Consider the following 14,663-nt stretch of genomic DNA (forward strand, 5'->3'; position numbering starts at 1 on the left):
TTTTGTGGGACGTCTCACCCGCCAGCGTGGAACTGAAGGCAGGCACACCTTCGTATGCGGAGGGTACCCCCTGCTGGCATCGAGTGAGGGCCCCAGGGAGCCGGTGTCCCAGAAGGGCAGCCGCAGCCTCTCGGGCCGCCCAGGACCTGCCTTCCATAGTCCCCGGGGGTTTGCATGTGCGTGGACGTTTGAGGTGCCCAGAAGGAGGGGTTCAGCGTGTTGGTGGGGCGGGGGCATCCTTCAGCTGCCGGGGCTGGCCGGCAGGGGGCGCTGGCCCAGTGCATCCTGTGGTCCAGCTTGTGTCTGCCCAGCCCTGGACCGAGGGCCAGGCCTTCGGGGAGAGCAGCTGGAGGACCCTCTCTGCCGCCCAGGACAGCCGGCACGCACGTCACGGAACACGGGCCCCTGGTCCCAGCCCACCTGAGGCAGGGAGCCTCCTGCCTCGCACTCAGCCCCGGGGCCCCGGGACTCGTCCGTGCAGCGGAGTCCTTTGGCAGGACAACGTCAGGCGGATAACCTGCCCTGCAGGCGACCGGCGGGAACCCCCCCCCCCACGCTGTCAGTGCCGGGAAAAGACAAGCTGCTTCCCAGCGGCTGTAGCCTCTGTTCCTTGGAAAGCCGGAGCGGCCCGGGGGCGGCCGGAAGCCGGGGTCCTGAGCGCGCTCCGCAGTCTGGCCCTTGCCGTATCGGGTCACAGACAAGCGAGGCAGAAAGAATCCACAAAAAAGGCTGATTTCATCGGAGTCAAGGATGATAACGCTGTGACTGGGTTTCTGTTGTCTGAAGTGTAAATACAGTGTTTGGAGGCCAGGAAAGTGTCTGCGCCCTCGGCCCTCGGACAGGGCGCGGCGGTGTCAGCGCCAGAAGGAAGCGTCCGTGGGGGGCTCGGGGAGCCTGTGAGAGGGGAACCCCAGTCCGGGCGGCTCGTTCGCGTGTCTTCCCCTCCGGAAGCCGCAGCCTCCGCAGCTCCGTCGTCCGAATGTTTCTTCGGTGCCTGGTCCGGTGAACTGTTTGTACAACCTGCGCCCTTTGCCTCGGGCACGCAGAGCTTGTGTCCCGCCACGTGGCTCGTGTTCTCTCGAGGTTTATGTTGAAAGATATTTCATGAATGTGGACAGATTTCCAGCCCCGGCTGCCGGCTCACTGGGGGGCTGGGGGGCCAGCAGACAGAGGAGACGGACACGCACGAGCCCGACGCCGGCGGGGGCCGGTTTCTGTGCAAGCAGAGGAGCCCCCGCGGCCGTGTGTGTGTGTGTGTGTGTGTGTGGGTGGGTGCGTGTGTGTGTGTGTGTGCGTGGGTGTGTGTGTGTGTGTGTGCGTGTGTGTGTGTGTGTGTGTGCGTGGGTGTGTGTGTGTGTGTGGGTGCGTGTGTGTGTGCGTGTGTGTGTGTGTGGGTGTGTGTGTGTGTGTGCGCGCGCGCGTGTGTGTGTGTGTGTGTGCGTGGGTGTGTGTGTGTGTGTGGGTGCGTGTGTGTGTGCGTGTGTGTGTGCGCGTGTGTGTGTGGGTGTGTGTGTGTGTGTGCGTGTGTGGGTGCGTGTGTGTGTGTGTGTGTGTGGGTGCGTGTGTGTGTGTGTGCGTGTGTGTGTGTGTGTGTGTGGGTGCGTGTGTGTGTGTGTGTGTGTGTGCGCACGCGTCTCCCTGCACGTGGACTCAGAAGGACCTGGTGACACTTACAGTTCGTGACCCTCTATCCTCGGTACATGACTTGGCCGCCCCTGGCCTCAGTTTCCCCTGGCGTCAGTGCGGACAGTCATGGGCCCCCTGCAAGCCCGCGTTGAAGCCTGAGGTGGCACGTGGGATCCTGCTGGTAACTGCCTCTGGGAATTGTGGAGATTTTACTCACTTTTCAGTGTTGACCAGCACACGCACACATTGGTAGTGGGTTCCCCGCCTCTCCGCCCTGCTCTGCCTCATTGCTCCGCTCACCCGTCTGCGACGCGTCTCCACTGACCGGGAAGGTCTTGCCGTTTCGGCCGTGGCAGGGACCTGGCCGGCTCAAGCCTGTTTCTGCCGGCGTCCTGGGTACAGAATCAGTATCCAGGTGTCGGACTCCGACGGTCGGTCCCCAGAGCCTTTGTTTCCAGCGGCCTCTGGTTGGACCCCTGTTCCCTCACCTGTCCCAGGCTCCTTTCTCGTCCTGCCCTTGCCCCCATGTGCGAGGGCCTCTCGTACCCAGGCCTGGCGGGGCTCGAAGAGGCGGTGCCCAGTCACGGCACCGAGTGGCGGCTGTTCATCAGCGTGGACGTTCTTCTGCGAGACAAGTAGCAGAGATGCTCGCGGCGGCCGCCACTGGGAGTCCTGTGTTCCCTGCATCTGTGCCCAACCCGCTGGACTCCCCCTTGGGCTAAGAGCGAGCGTCTTCCCCTTCACACGCGACCCCGTGGGTAAGAGGGGGCGCCCTGCAGCCGCTGCCCGGCCGAGCTGTTGCTGAGACAGGCAGCCCGTCCAGAAGCCGGAGCCGGGCTCTGCAGATGGACAGCAGTGTCCCAGGGCCCAGGACAGTGAGCTGGTGCCCACAGCAGAACAGCTTCGAGTTCTGTCGCTTCGTAACTACTTTGTGTTTTTTTTTAATTTGTTTCCTTTATTGATTTTACAGAGAGGAAATGAGAGGGAGACAGACATAGAAACATGGATGAGAGAGAACATCGATTGGCTGCCTCCTGCACGCCCCCAACTGGGGATCGGGCCCACAACCTGGGCATGTGCCCTGACCGGGAATCGAACCAGCGACCTCTTGGTGCAGGGTCGACGCTCAACCACTGAGCCACACCGGCCAGACTGTAACTAATTTTTTTAAAATCCCCAAGCCCCTCCAGGTTTGGTGGGGTATGTATGGAGCTTATGTCATCGGGAGCCCTTTCCTTTTAAAGAAAAATAGAGTAAACTGTTAAGTATGAAATAAAGTACAATACGTGAAAGTCCAGTCCCTAAAACAGCGCGGTACACCTCAGAACGTTAGCGTTTCTTTTAAAAATGCTGATGCTGGGACTCCAGCCTGTTCCCCTGAAGTCCACAATGGTGTCGTGAAGCCCAGTCATCTGGATTTTAAATGTTTTCTTTTTAAAATTAATTTAAGAGAGAAAGAACTATCGATTTGTTGTTCCACTTATTTGTGCATTCACTGGTTGCTTCCTGTATGTCCCCTGACTGGGGATCGAACCCACAACCTTGGCATATTGGGATGACACCCCAGTCAAACGAGGGGTCCAGCCAGGGCCAGGCATCTGTATTTTTAAAAGCAACCCCCAGTGGTTTCACGGTGATCCAGAAGTTGACAATGACTGCATCCCAATAAAATAACAGCCCAATCTGGTTAGCCAGGGGGGAAATTGCAACAAGATCAAAATGAAAAAGAAACAAAATGTTAAAAATGTAATCAGTTAGCAACACAGTTGAAAAATGAGCAAGGGGGGGCCTATTAAACCTTTTTTGCAACTGTCTTGGTTTCTTCATCTTTTGTCCTAACTTTAATGCTGGAGAATAAATAGACAAAGAGGGTTTTTTTTTTTCCCCTCCCCATCTATAAAAAGCAGCTGTAACAAAAATAACCTCCTCATGTCGGTTTTAGGCAGATATTAGTTATTTGGAGTTACTTGAGAACATTTCAGAAGACAAGTAGAATCATCGCTCCCTGAGGGGGTGTGCTTTGGGTTTCAGGAATATTCTCACGTGATGGTCCTGTTTTGTAATGCTTTGGTTAAAAATAACCTGATTGCAAAAACGTCAGCGTGATCAGGAAAATTAAAATACTTTCCTTTCGTTTCAATGGAAAAAAAAAAAGACACATTTCTTTCTGAAATGTCATGACTCACGGCAAACGGTTAAATGAAAATGCAAGCCTTTCCTGTTTATCGGGTTCTCGGTAGAAGCTAATTGAGCAAAACATGCGTGTTCCGTTTTTCTGTTCTTTCTGCGGTTCTTTTATTGTCCTCAAGTGCACAGCCTGGCCGCCAGCTGTTCACAGGGCCGCGAGCTGATGACCGGTTTTAGTTTTCCCGTGTGTGGTGATGACATTCATTGCTCTCCGGTGACCTATTTACAGTGTTGTTCCTTGACCTTGAGTGCCCATATTCTGAGGACCTAGAGTCACAAGAATGCCACGTTGTGGTGACCTCAGAGGGACCCCGGCCAACCCTTCTCTCTGTCACGCAGCTCCCTCCACAACATGCCTAGACATCCGAAGGGCAGCCTGGCCGCGTCCACTTTGGAAGTGATAAGTACTTGTGCTTAGTGGAAAGTCCCCCTCCGGTCACCCCACCACTGTTCTAAGCAACACAGCTGACATATCTGTAGGACTGGGAATTTGCTCACGCACACACACATGCACATGCGTGAACTCTCTCTCTGCCAGGTAGTAAGAGCATGGACGTTAGAGATGGGGTAAGGAAACCCCTGGGTGGGTGAGGACCCTCAGGCCTGCCTACAAGAGCGGCTGAGAACACAGAAGCCGGGACCCTCATCTCCACGTTAGAAGTGGTGGGGAGCGTGCAGCGGGGTCAGGCCTCTCTGAAGAAACGATTGTGAAGCTGGGGTCTGAAGGGTATGAGCGCGTCAGCAATCCACAGGGCCTGGGGTGCCAAGGAGCTTTTCCAGCCACGGGAATAGCACGTGACAAGGCCCTGTGGCAGGGAAGGAATTGTTGGATCTGGGAGGTGGATACGGCCATGAAGGGCGATGTGGGGGAGAGGCCAGGCCAGTGAGAGCTACTGAGGACTGTTGCACATTTAAATGTACGCCATGTGCAAGAAGCAGCCCCTGACATGGTGTTAACAGAATCTGATGTGCATTTTTATGCATAAAGACTGTTCTGGTGCTGGGAGGGAAATAGTTTTCCTTGGAATGCAAGAAGAGAGGGGACTAATATTTACACACCGCATGAGATGCTATGCGAAGTGACTGCAAATATTTCTCATTGAGTCCTCACGACAGGCCTTTTTTTGGGGGGAAGGGAGGGTATGCAGTTGTTCCGGCACCTCGGTTGAAAAGACTGCCACGTTGTGGTGACCTCAGAGGTGACCCCGGCCCACCCTCCCCTGGATTGCCTCTCTGCCCCTTGTCGGACACCAGCCGTCTCTGTGCGAATGGGTCTGTTTCCAGACATGGCTGTTTTATGGACCGCCGGCTGCCTGTGCACTCCCTGGTTCTGCACTGTCCGGGCGGCCACAGCGTATCACGGAGCAGGGAGCATTCACTGCCCTCTGAGTCCTTCTCCAGAGCTGTTTCCGCTCTTCTGGGTCCTCTGCATTTCCTGGTGAATTTAGAATAGGCTCGTCCGCACCTATCGAAAAGCCTGAAGGGGTTTGGTCACTAGCAACGTATAGACCTTGAACGTTTCAGATTTATCTCTGAGCATGTCGTATTTTTGTGCTATTTTCTTTTATTTTTTAAATATATTTTTACTGATTTTTTTTTTTTTTAAAGATAGGAAGGGAGAGAGGGAAACAGAAATATCGACTGGCTGCCCCCTGCATGCCCCCCACTGGGGATCGGGCCCACAACCTGGGCATGTCTCCTGACTGAGAATCGAACTGGCGACCTCTTGGTGCAGGGTCGACCTCAAGCAGTGAGCCACATCTACTGGGCTGCTCAGTGTTTTTAATAGGAATGGATATTGGAATTTGTCATACTTTTGCGGCATTTATAGGGTGTCCCCCAAAACATATACACACAAAAAGTGAAATTATAAAGCCAGTGTTTATTAAAATACATTTTATTTTCAAAATGTTGTAGAATCTGCAGACACCCTGTGTAGATTTTGGGGGGGATACCCCGTATTGTGATGATAGTATGGGCTTTTCCTCCCTAGTTTGCTCATATGGTGAATTACATGGTTTGATTTTCAGAAGTTAAGACGATCTTGCATTCCTGGGGACAAAACCCATTTGGACATGATGTATATTCTTTTCATATATTGTTGGATTGGACTTGCTGACGTTTTTTAAAAAAACTTGTGTCCGTGTTCATGAGGGGATACTGGTCTTTGCTCCACTGTCTTCTCACTTGCATTGACCCCTGTGAGAAGTCTGCCGTCATCTTTCTTCTTGTTTCTCTGTGCAAAATACCTCTTTATTTCTCTGGCTGGTGTTTACGGTTTTCCCCTTTGTCGCTGGTATTGTCAGATTTCGTTATGATTTGCCTTATTATAGTTTCCTTATGTTTATTATGCTTGGTGTTCATTCAGCTTCTTTGATCTTTGGGTTTTTGGGGGTTTTTTTTTGTTGTTTTTTTATCCTCACCCGAGGACATTTTTTCCATTTTTTGTTCAAATAGAGTGGGAGGGAGGGAGAGAGAGAAAGAGAGAGAAACATCGATGTGAAAGGGACACCGAGTGGCTGCCACCCGCACGACCAACCAGGGCCGGGGACAAACTGCAACCGAGGTACGTGCCCTTAGCGGGAACTGAACCCGGGTCTCTCTGGACCATGGTCCGACACTCTAACCGCTGAGCCAAACCGGCCAGGGCTGGGTTTATTTATAATAAATATTAGCTACTTGTTTATCAGAGGTTTCATCTGTTCCCATTTTCCTCTCCTGTTTCAGGGACTCCGATCGCCTGTTTATCAGACGGACTGAAATTGTCCCAAGCTCTTTGTATATTTAAAAATCCTTTTTATCTTAGTGTATTTCTCTTTCTTTCTTTTTTCTTACTCCTCACCTGAGGATATGTTTTTATTGATTTTTAGAGGAAGAGAGAGAAACATCTCTGTGAGAGAGAAACATTGCCTGGCTGCCTCTCACACGTAACCTCACTGGGGATCGAACCCGTTACCTAGGTATGTGCCCTGACCAGGGTTCGAACCTGCCAACTATCTTATTTTAAATAGTTCGTTTTCCTCGTCTTTAGGTTCACTCATCTTTTCTCTGCAGTATCTAGTGTACCATTGATTCCACCCTGTGAATTTTCCATCTCAGACATTGTAGTTCTCGCGTTCAGACTTAAGTTCTTTGCTGTTGTCTCTACTCTCTCTGTTGTTGCTTTCCCTGGTCTCAGGTAGTTTCCTCGGACTCGAGGGGGCCCCTCCACAGATCTCTGGGGTGCTCTCCGTGCACCTCTCTCCCTTCTGGTCCTCTGTTCTGGCCTGGAATTCTCGCTGGCTGGTCTCTCTGTTTCTCTGCCTCATTTTCTCAATTCCTGGAGTCAGCTGGGCTCCGGGTGACCCCTCTGCCTGTGCTGCAGCTGGACTTGTTCTCCAGGTGGTGTGGCTCGTCTGGTCAGTCTCCCGTCTCCTGGGGGTCACTGTCCTTCGCTGCCGGATACCCAGTTTGGAGCACTGTTGTCCCAGGCACGTTGTGGGTCGTCTCGATTATTTGAGAAGGGGAGGTAAATCCGGCCCCTGGTGCTCCATCTTGCTTGGAAGCAGATGTCCTCGGAGCGTTTCTGTGACGGCCCCTCCTGCCCTGCGTCCGTGCGCTCTGGTCTGGAACGCCCGAGACGGATCTCCTGGCTCTGCTCCGGAATGTGAGCTATCTGCTTATCACACTCACCTCCCCGTCCCCGTTCTGTGATTTCTGGGGTAATTTCTCCAGGCGGCTGCTAGCTCCGCGAGGGGGCTTTCAGCGCCTTCCTTGGGCTTTTGACTCCAAAGTCATGTTTTGCATCTAAAAGCCATCTCTCCTGGCGTCCGATGATTTCTCTTCTGGAGTCCGATGATTCTCTTATTTATGAAAGATCTTCTCCGATGTCGCTGAGACTCGATATTCCGCATATCTTCGGTCTCGGAATGCGTTTCGGAATGCGTTTCGCGGACAGGGGTGGTACCTGTGCTGTTTGGGGTCACTTTCTTTTCATGTAAACGGTACCTAACCTCCCCTCATGCACTAAGCTAACCTCCCCTCTCCCTTACCTTTTTATCCATTTTACGTTCCTGACATGTATTAAGATTCGAGATGGTTTTGGTCAGAGTGTCATTTCTTTGAAATGTCGTTTTCCTAGATTGGGGGGGGTCCAGTCATCTGGAGGGGCTGTGAGGCTACTGCATGTCGTGGTAGCTGTGTGCACTGGGTGCGGGAGCCTGCAGTTGGCAGACGCCACCAGCGCTGTTACCTGGAACCCCACCCACCCCCCCGCCGGAAACAGCCTTTCTCCTCCTGGGCAGGTCAGCTGTGACACGTCAAGGTGACCTGCCCCTGCCTGTCTAGACCTCAGGCGACGTCTCCTCTGCGTCCTGACTCCCTGGTCTCCTTGTTTACAGTTCTGGAAGCTTCTGTCAGGACCCTCTCGCTTCCACCCCGTCGCAGGGGCACTGTGCTTCGCAGAAATCCCTGTGTCTCTGTCTGTCTGCGCCCCTCCCCCGGTGTTGTGGATACAGATTCCTGCCCCTTTCATTATTATTTCTGGTCATTTCATTACCTGTCTGCAGGCACGGAGCGCACGGCCTCAGGTTGCCTCTCCCCGTCGGCCTGGCCCCTTTCCGTCCCGCAGGAGGGGGGAGGAAGCCCATCGGTTACCGTCAGAAGGCGAAGCCCTGGGGCCCGCATTGCTGGCATTCTTGCAGCCCGAAGGGGAATGTGTTTCTTTAAGTCACACTCCAGCTTACTCCAAACAGGATGGAAGATTTGTACTTTTGTCTGCAGATTACATAGCAGGAGAGGTGCCGGCCGCGGGGGTGGGGGGGCGTGGGGGTGACGACGTTTTAATGAAGAGCAGAGCCGGAGGCTTGGCACGCCCGCTCCCGTGACTCTGTGTCACGTTCGGAATGCGAGTGCCGGAGAGAGCGGTGGGGGGTGTGGGGGCCCCTGCTGCCCGGCGGGAGGGGGATGCGGCTCCGCGCCCTTGGCTTCCCCACACGCGGCCGTCCTGCGCCCCGAGATGGTTATCTCCGATGCCCTGTGCAGCCTCGGGCTGACCTCCTCTTCGCCTGGTTAGCTTCTCAGCTAACCCTGCCGTGTGGGGAGACAGGAGCAAAGCAAACCAGGCGGCTCCGAGCGTCTGCGGGGCCTCTGGCCGTCCTGCTTAGTTAGGCCCTCTGCCGGCCCTGCGCTGGGGCCCATGAGCCCTCGGTTCCTTTTGCTACTCCACAGCCATAGGTCCCGGTCCTGACCCAAACCCCAGCCACCAACTTCATGGTCAGATAAGCGACAGGGAGCCCTGGTAGGGTAGCTCAGTTGGTAGCGTCCTCCTAATACACCAAGGTTGCGGGCTCCATCCTTGGCCAGAACACATACAAGAAGTGACCAATGGATACTTCAATAGGTGGAACAACAAATCTCTCTCCCCCCTCAAATCAGTCAATAAAATAAATTTAAGAAACAGAAAAGTGAGAGGTGTGGAGGAGACGGTCTGCTCAGACCTGTCCCTGCTCCCTGAGAACAGGTCAGCCAGGAGGGCCCTCCGCTCGGCGGACACGTCTTCCCGACGTGCTTTTTGTGGTAGACGGGCTTCTCTCCGATGGCGGGGAGCCTCCGTCCCCCAGGCTGGGGGTCGCCTTTCCCTTCGAGGGGAATGCCGGCCTGAGGAGTCCCTGCGTCTGAGATCTGAGTGACTGATACTTGGAGTCCCGTCCCGGGAACTTCCCAGGCGGCTGTGGGGCAGTCAGGGTTCCCGCTGTTGCAATAGGATGTGGTCTTTGCTGAGCCCACTCGGTGTCCGTCACCGACGCCCTGGGTGGATGGGCCTGTCGGCAGCGTGTGTCCTCAGCCTGTGGGGTCTCTGGGGCTCCTGGCCCTGTGTGAAAAGCCCTAACCCTGAGTCCTCAGGGATCCTTTCAGAAATGGGGGGGTGACACCCAGGGGGGCACCTGAGTACTGTTCCTTGGTCACCAAGCAGCTGTGACAGTTTAACCTCATGGCAGGTGGTTGGGACTGATTCAGGGCAAAGCTGATGGGCACCCACCGTGTGAGAAGCACCCTGGCCTGGGGCACATGGAGAGGCTCCAGCCACGGCCAGCTGTGCCCACAGAGCTCGTAGTCTTGGAAGAGAGGCAGGGCATCTCTTCAAGTGGAGGCTATATTGGGAACCATGTCGTCAGTATGTTCCAAGGCTCCCCATGGGTCCCACCCCCCCCCCGTTATTCAGTCCAACACGAATCTGGGTTCTGCCGGGAAGCGATTTTACTGATGTGACTGAAGTCCCAAGTCATCTCAGGCCGGTGTGGCTCCGTGGACTGAGCACTGTCCCAGGGACTGAGAGGTCCCAGTTCGATTCCCAGTCGGGACACATGCCTGGGTTGTGGGCTCGATCCCCAGTAGAGGGCGTGCAGGAGGCAGTCCATCGATGGTTCTCTCACATCAATGTTTCTCTCCCTTCCTCGCTCTAAAAATCAATAAAAGCATATAAACATAAATAAAAAATAAGAACGTCTCAAGTCAGTTGACCTTAAAAAAAAGAGAGAAAGAGATTATTATCCAAGTAGGTCTGACCCAATCAGATAAGCCACTTAAAAGCAAAGAATCTCATCTGGTGACAGAAGGGACGTCCGAGAAATTTAAAACACACGTACTTGGCCCTGGGTGAAATCCTCTGTAAATTTAAAGTCACTCCCTCATCCTTCCTGTTCCGTGAAGGCCCGAGATCGTTGAAGTCGTGCAGGCTGTTTGGTTGCCAGGAGCGGAGACTAACACTGAACCCGCTTGGGCATGAAAAGGGGGACTCGACTGGCACCAATGAAGGAGTTGCTTTGCGCACACAGAGCCACACTCAGGGCAGAAAAAAGAGCGGAGGGCGGAACCGTCAACCGCGTGCCTGTGGAGGACCCTGAGTGGCCTGTGTGCATCACGTACTCTTGGGGCCAATCACTGTGGACAGAGGAGGAGTGAAGCACTGTGATTGGCCCATTTGTGTCAAGTGCCCAGCCCTCAGCCAATCACTATGCCTGGGAGGTGGGATCTTGGAAGAAGGGGGCAGCCTCCTTTTTGACTTCTGTCTAAAGTAGCACAGGAGCAGTGGTGGAGGTTCTTGGGGGGGTATCAGAGGCCCCCCGGGAACCCCATTGTGCATCCAGAGCCCTCCTGTTCTGGTTGGAGAAGACAACAGGCTACAGCTTGAGGACTGGTGTGTTTGTGCCTTAGCCACGTCCAGACACCTGCCAGGGAGCAGGACGCGTGAAGAACGCGCCCCCACCCTCAGCAGCAGCAGGCCTGTCCTCTCCGGGCCCAGTGGACGCGGCCTGGCCTCTGTGCTGTTCCGCCGTGGGCCTCGTGTGCCGGGCGTGCACTCCTGTGCCGTGCGGGGTGATTGTCCTGTGTGCGCAGCTGCTCGGACGGCGGGGTCAGCCTTTGGGGTGTGAGGACCCTTTGCCACCAAAGCCTCTTCCCGCCTCTCGGCCCACATTTCGGGGGGCCACGCATTTTTGGAACAACATCAGACGTCGTCCATCTCGGGGGCCACCCCTCTGCTTTTGTTGCTAATCGGTTTCTCTTGTTTTCCTTCCTTGCGGTCTCTGTTTCCCTCCTTTTCAAAACCGAGATAAGATGCGTCTTGTTTCCTTAAGGGTTCCTTGGGTGAAATGATTCGGATTTCTGTTTGTGTTTCTGCGGCGGCCTGTGGAGCCCGTTTCAGGAGCACAAAGCCTTCCTTTATGATTTCGTCCAAGACAAACCTAATTCTTCTTTAAAAAAAAAAAAAAAGTTACTAATAACCAAAGTAATCCTGGAAAAGCCAGCTTACCGAGAACAGCTCCGCGAGGACCCTCCGCGTGGAGGAAGAGATGCTCCGTTGGAATCTTGATAATCAATCTTCCGGAGTGTGAGTCAGCAAATGCTTTCTGTAAAGGGCCGGAGAGTGATATCTTTGTCTCCAGGGGCCACACCCTCGCTCTCCCACTGACTGAGCTCCGCCGTGGGGGAGCAGCCACAGACGATGAATAAATGAACCGCCAGGGCCACGTGCTGAAGGAACAGGTAGCGGGCCAGGTGGGGGTCCTCCGTCATCATTGGCCAACTCCCGTTCTAAAGCATTTTGTGATTGTTCAGCTATCCTAGAAAAATTATAGCTAAAATCCCTGAGATGCGGTATCATTCCGCCCAGTTCACGGAGTGGAGACACTGAATATTGGTCAGTGTGTTGAGCACAGCTTAAGAGTATTCTTTGCATTGGGTGCAGTCATTCTGGGTTTGGGAATCTATCCTGAGAGTGTGGCTGTTTTTTTCTAGTTACTGGCCTCAGCGCTATTTACCACCTGGACACCTAGGAACAGCCGTCCATCCAGTGGTAAATTGTCTACTCGGAATAATAGTGCGGATGCCGTGAGTCTGGAGGGAGCTGGGGTACCTGGGAGAAGGGCTGGCCGGGAACGACCCCGGGGGCTGAGGACGGTGACCACCTTCTGCCCGGGGATGTGGGAGGAGCTTCCTCCCCGAAGTAGGTCCGGCTGGTGTGTTAGCTCAGGGACTCCGGGGATTTCTGTAAAGAGCTGAAGGTGTAGGAGTTTGTTTATTCCAGAGGTCGCCCTAGGCTGGGTGGGAACAGGGGCGAAGAGGACAGAGTGCAGGTGACCAGGGTGCCGGTCCCTTCAGCCTTGGTGAAGAAGGGCAGGGGGACCAGCCCAGAGACAGGACCGGGGAAGGATGTGTCCTCCTGACCCAGCGGATAAGGTGGGCGTGCGGAGGTCCGGAGAGTCAGCCTTGGACTCGGCTGGTGGTGTTTCTCAGGGAACCAGCCTCACAGCCCAGACCCACAGTCCGTGGCATCAATAGCAACACCTCCATGCTTGCTGCTCCGTCCTGTTGTAGGTAAACCCAACACCCGTGGGTGGAGAGTGACTCCCAGCCCGGGGCCTGGGATGGCCCTGTGCCTTCACTCACCCCCTGCTGTTACATCCAGTGTCCACGCAGCCCCTCGGGAACACACCCCCTGCTGTTACATCCAGTGTACACGCAGCCCCTCGGGAATACACCCCCTGCTGTTACATCCCGTGTCCACGCAGCCCCTCGGGAACACACCCCCTGCTGTTACATCCAGTGTCCACGCAGCCCCTTGGGAACACACCCCCTGCTGTTACATCCAGTGTCCACGCAGCCGCTGGGGAACACACCCCCTGCTGTTACATCCAGTGTCCACGCAGCCGCTGGGGAACACACCCCCTGCTGTTACATCCAGTGTCCACGCAGCCGCTGGGGAACACACCCCCTGCTGTTACATCCAGTGTCCACGCAGCCGCTGGGGAACACACCCCCTGCTGTTACATCCAGTGTACACGCAGCCCCTCGGGAACACACCCCCTGCTGTTACATCCAGTGTACACGCAGCCCCTCGGGAACACACCCCCTGCTGTTACATCCAGTGTACACGCAGCCCCTCGGGAACACACCCCCTGCTGTTACATCCAGTGTACACGCAGCCCCTCGGGAACACACCCCCTGCTGTTACATCCAGTGTACACGCAGCCCCTCGGGAACACACCCCCTGCTGTTACATCCAGTGTCCACGCAGCCCCTTGGGAACACACCCCCTGCTGTTACATCCAGTGTCCACGCAGCCCCTCGGGAACACACCCCCTGCTGTTACATCCAGTGTACACGCAGCCCCTTGGGAACGCACCTGCTGTCTAAAGTGAAGCCCGTTCCCTTCCCGAGGAGCCTGAGAAGGGGCTCACTGTGCCCAAGGAAACTGGGGGAGCATGCGGAGGGGGAGTCCTGAGGCAGTGTTCCCCCGGGGCCATGACAGCAGTGGCGGAAATGTGTTTTTTCATTTCCGTGTCCGCGGCTCCCGTGTTCAGCAGCTGTGACATCTTCAGCGCACACTTCGCAATGGGACAGGCTCTCCTGCTGGGCCTGCTTCGCCCCCACAACCCTTTGCCATTTGGTCGAGGACAAAGCGAGTGACCGTTGAAAGCAGCCGTGGAAAGGAGCCGCCTGTGAGAGGGACAGACAGGTGTCACACCTGGGGCAGGAAGCTGCCCAGAGCAGCAGGTGCCTGGGCTCCTCCCCTCGGCCTCCCCTGAGCCCCCGCAGACTGAGCGTGGGGCCTGCCCACGGAGGTGATCCCGGCGCACACGCCCTGCTAAGACGTGATCAGCCGTGAGCACGGTGGTGGTGCATGGTGCTGTGCGCCCTGCAGAGCCCTGGGCCGGGTGGGCACTGAGGGGACAGCCGTCGGGTACCTGGTGCAGAGAAGCCAGGCTCGGGGGAAGCAGGAGCTGCAGGGTGGAGGCAGGGAGCTGCCCCTGCTCTGCACCCCGCCCCCTGCCCCTCCCCTGTTTGCAGCCCTGGAGCTGGGGCGAGTCTTCTCAAGACCCGTTCCATTTCCAGTGGTAGAAACCCCTTCTCTACTTTCTACAAAGGGGACGGCCTCCGGTCACATTCTTCCTGTACTGTGCGTGGGATGGACCTCCGTCTTCCAGTCTTTGGTTTCTGTTCTCTGGTCACTCACGGGAATGGACTGTCCTGTGCCCTTCTCATGTTTTTGTGCTCAGATCCCTGCCTAGCATAAGTGGGCGCTTGATAAATAGTAACGAAATGGCAGCAGGTGGCACCTCGGGGCTCTCGCGACAGTAGTAGGAGTTGTTCGGGCACAGAGAGGGGTTTCCCAAGGCGGAGGGAGCTGCAGGGCAGGGGGCAGGAGCCCCCGGGAGGGGTGAGCTGCGGGAAAGGGGCTGAGGAGAGGGGATGCCCCATGTCGGGAGCTCCTGGGTCTCCGTTGGGGAGTGACGACCAAGGCAGAGGACAAGGAGCCACACAGACCGGGTGAGCAGGGGGCGAGGGACAGGACGGGTCCGAGATGAGGT

At 55.5% G+C, this 14,663-nt stretch overlaps 1 protein-coding gene across 1 annotated transcript in view; it reads left to right on the forward strand.

Annotated features, from left to right (window-relative positions):
• Nucleotides 1-14,663, forward strand: part of ARNT2 (aryl hydrocarbon receptor nuclear translocator 2) — a 55,591-nt gene that overhangs the window by 9,164 nt on the left and 31,764 nt on the right. The gene's annotated exons all lie outside the window — the stretch shown is intronic.

This window comes from Molossus molossus, unplaced genomic scaffold (genome assembly GCF_014108415.1).
Source record: "Molossus molossus isolate mMolMol1 unplaced genomic scaffold, mMolMol1.p scaffold_m16_p_24, whole genome shotgun sequence".
Taxonomy (NCBI): domain Eukaryota; kingdom Metazoa; phylum Chordata; class Mammalia; order Chiroptera; family Molossidae; genus Molossus; species Molossus molossus.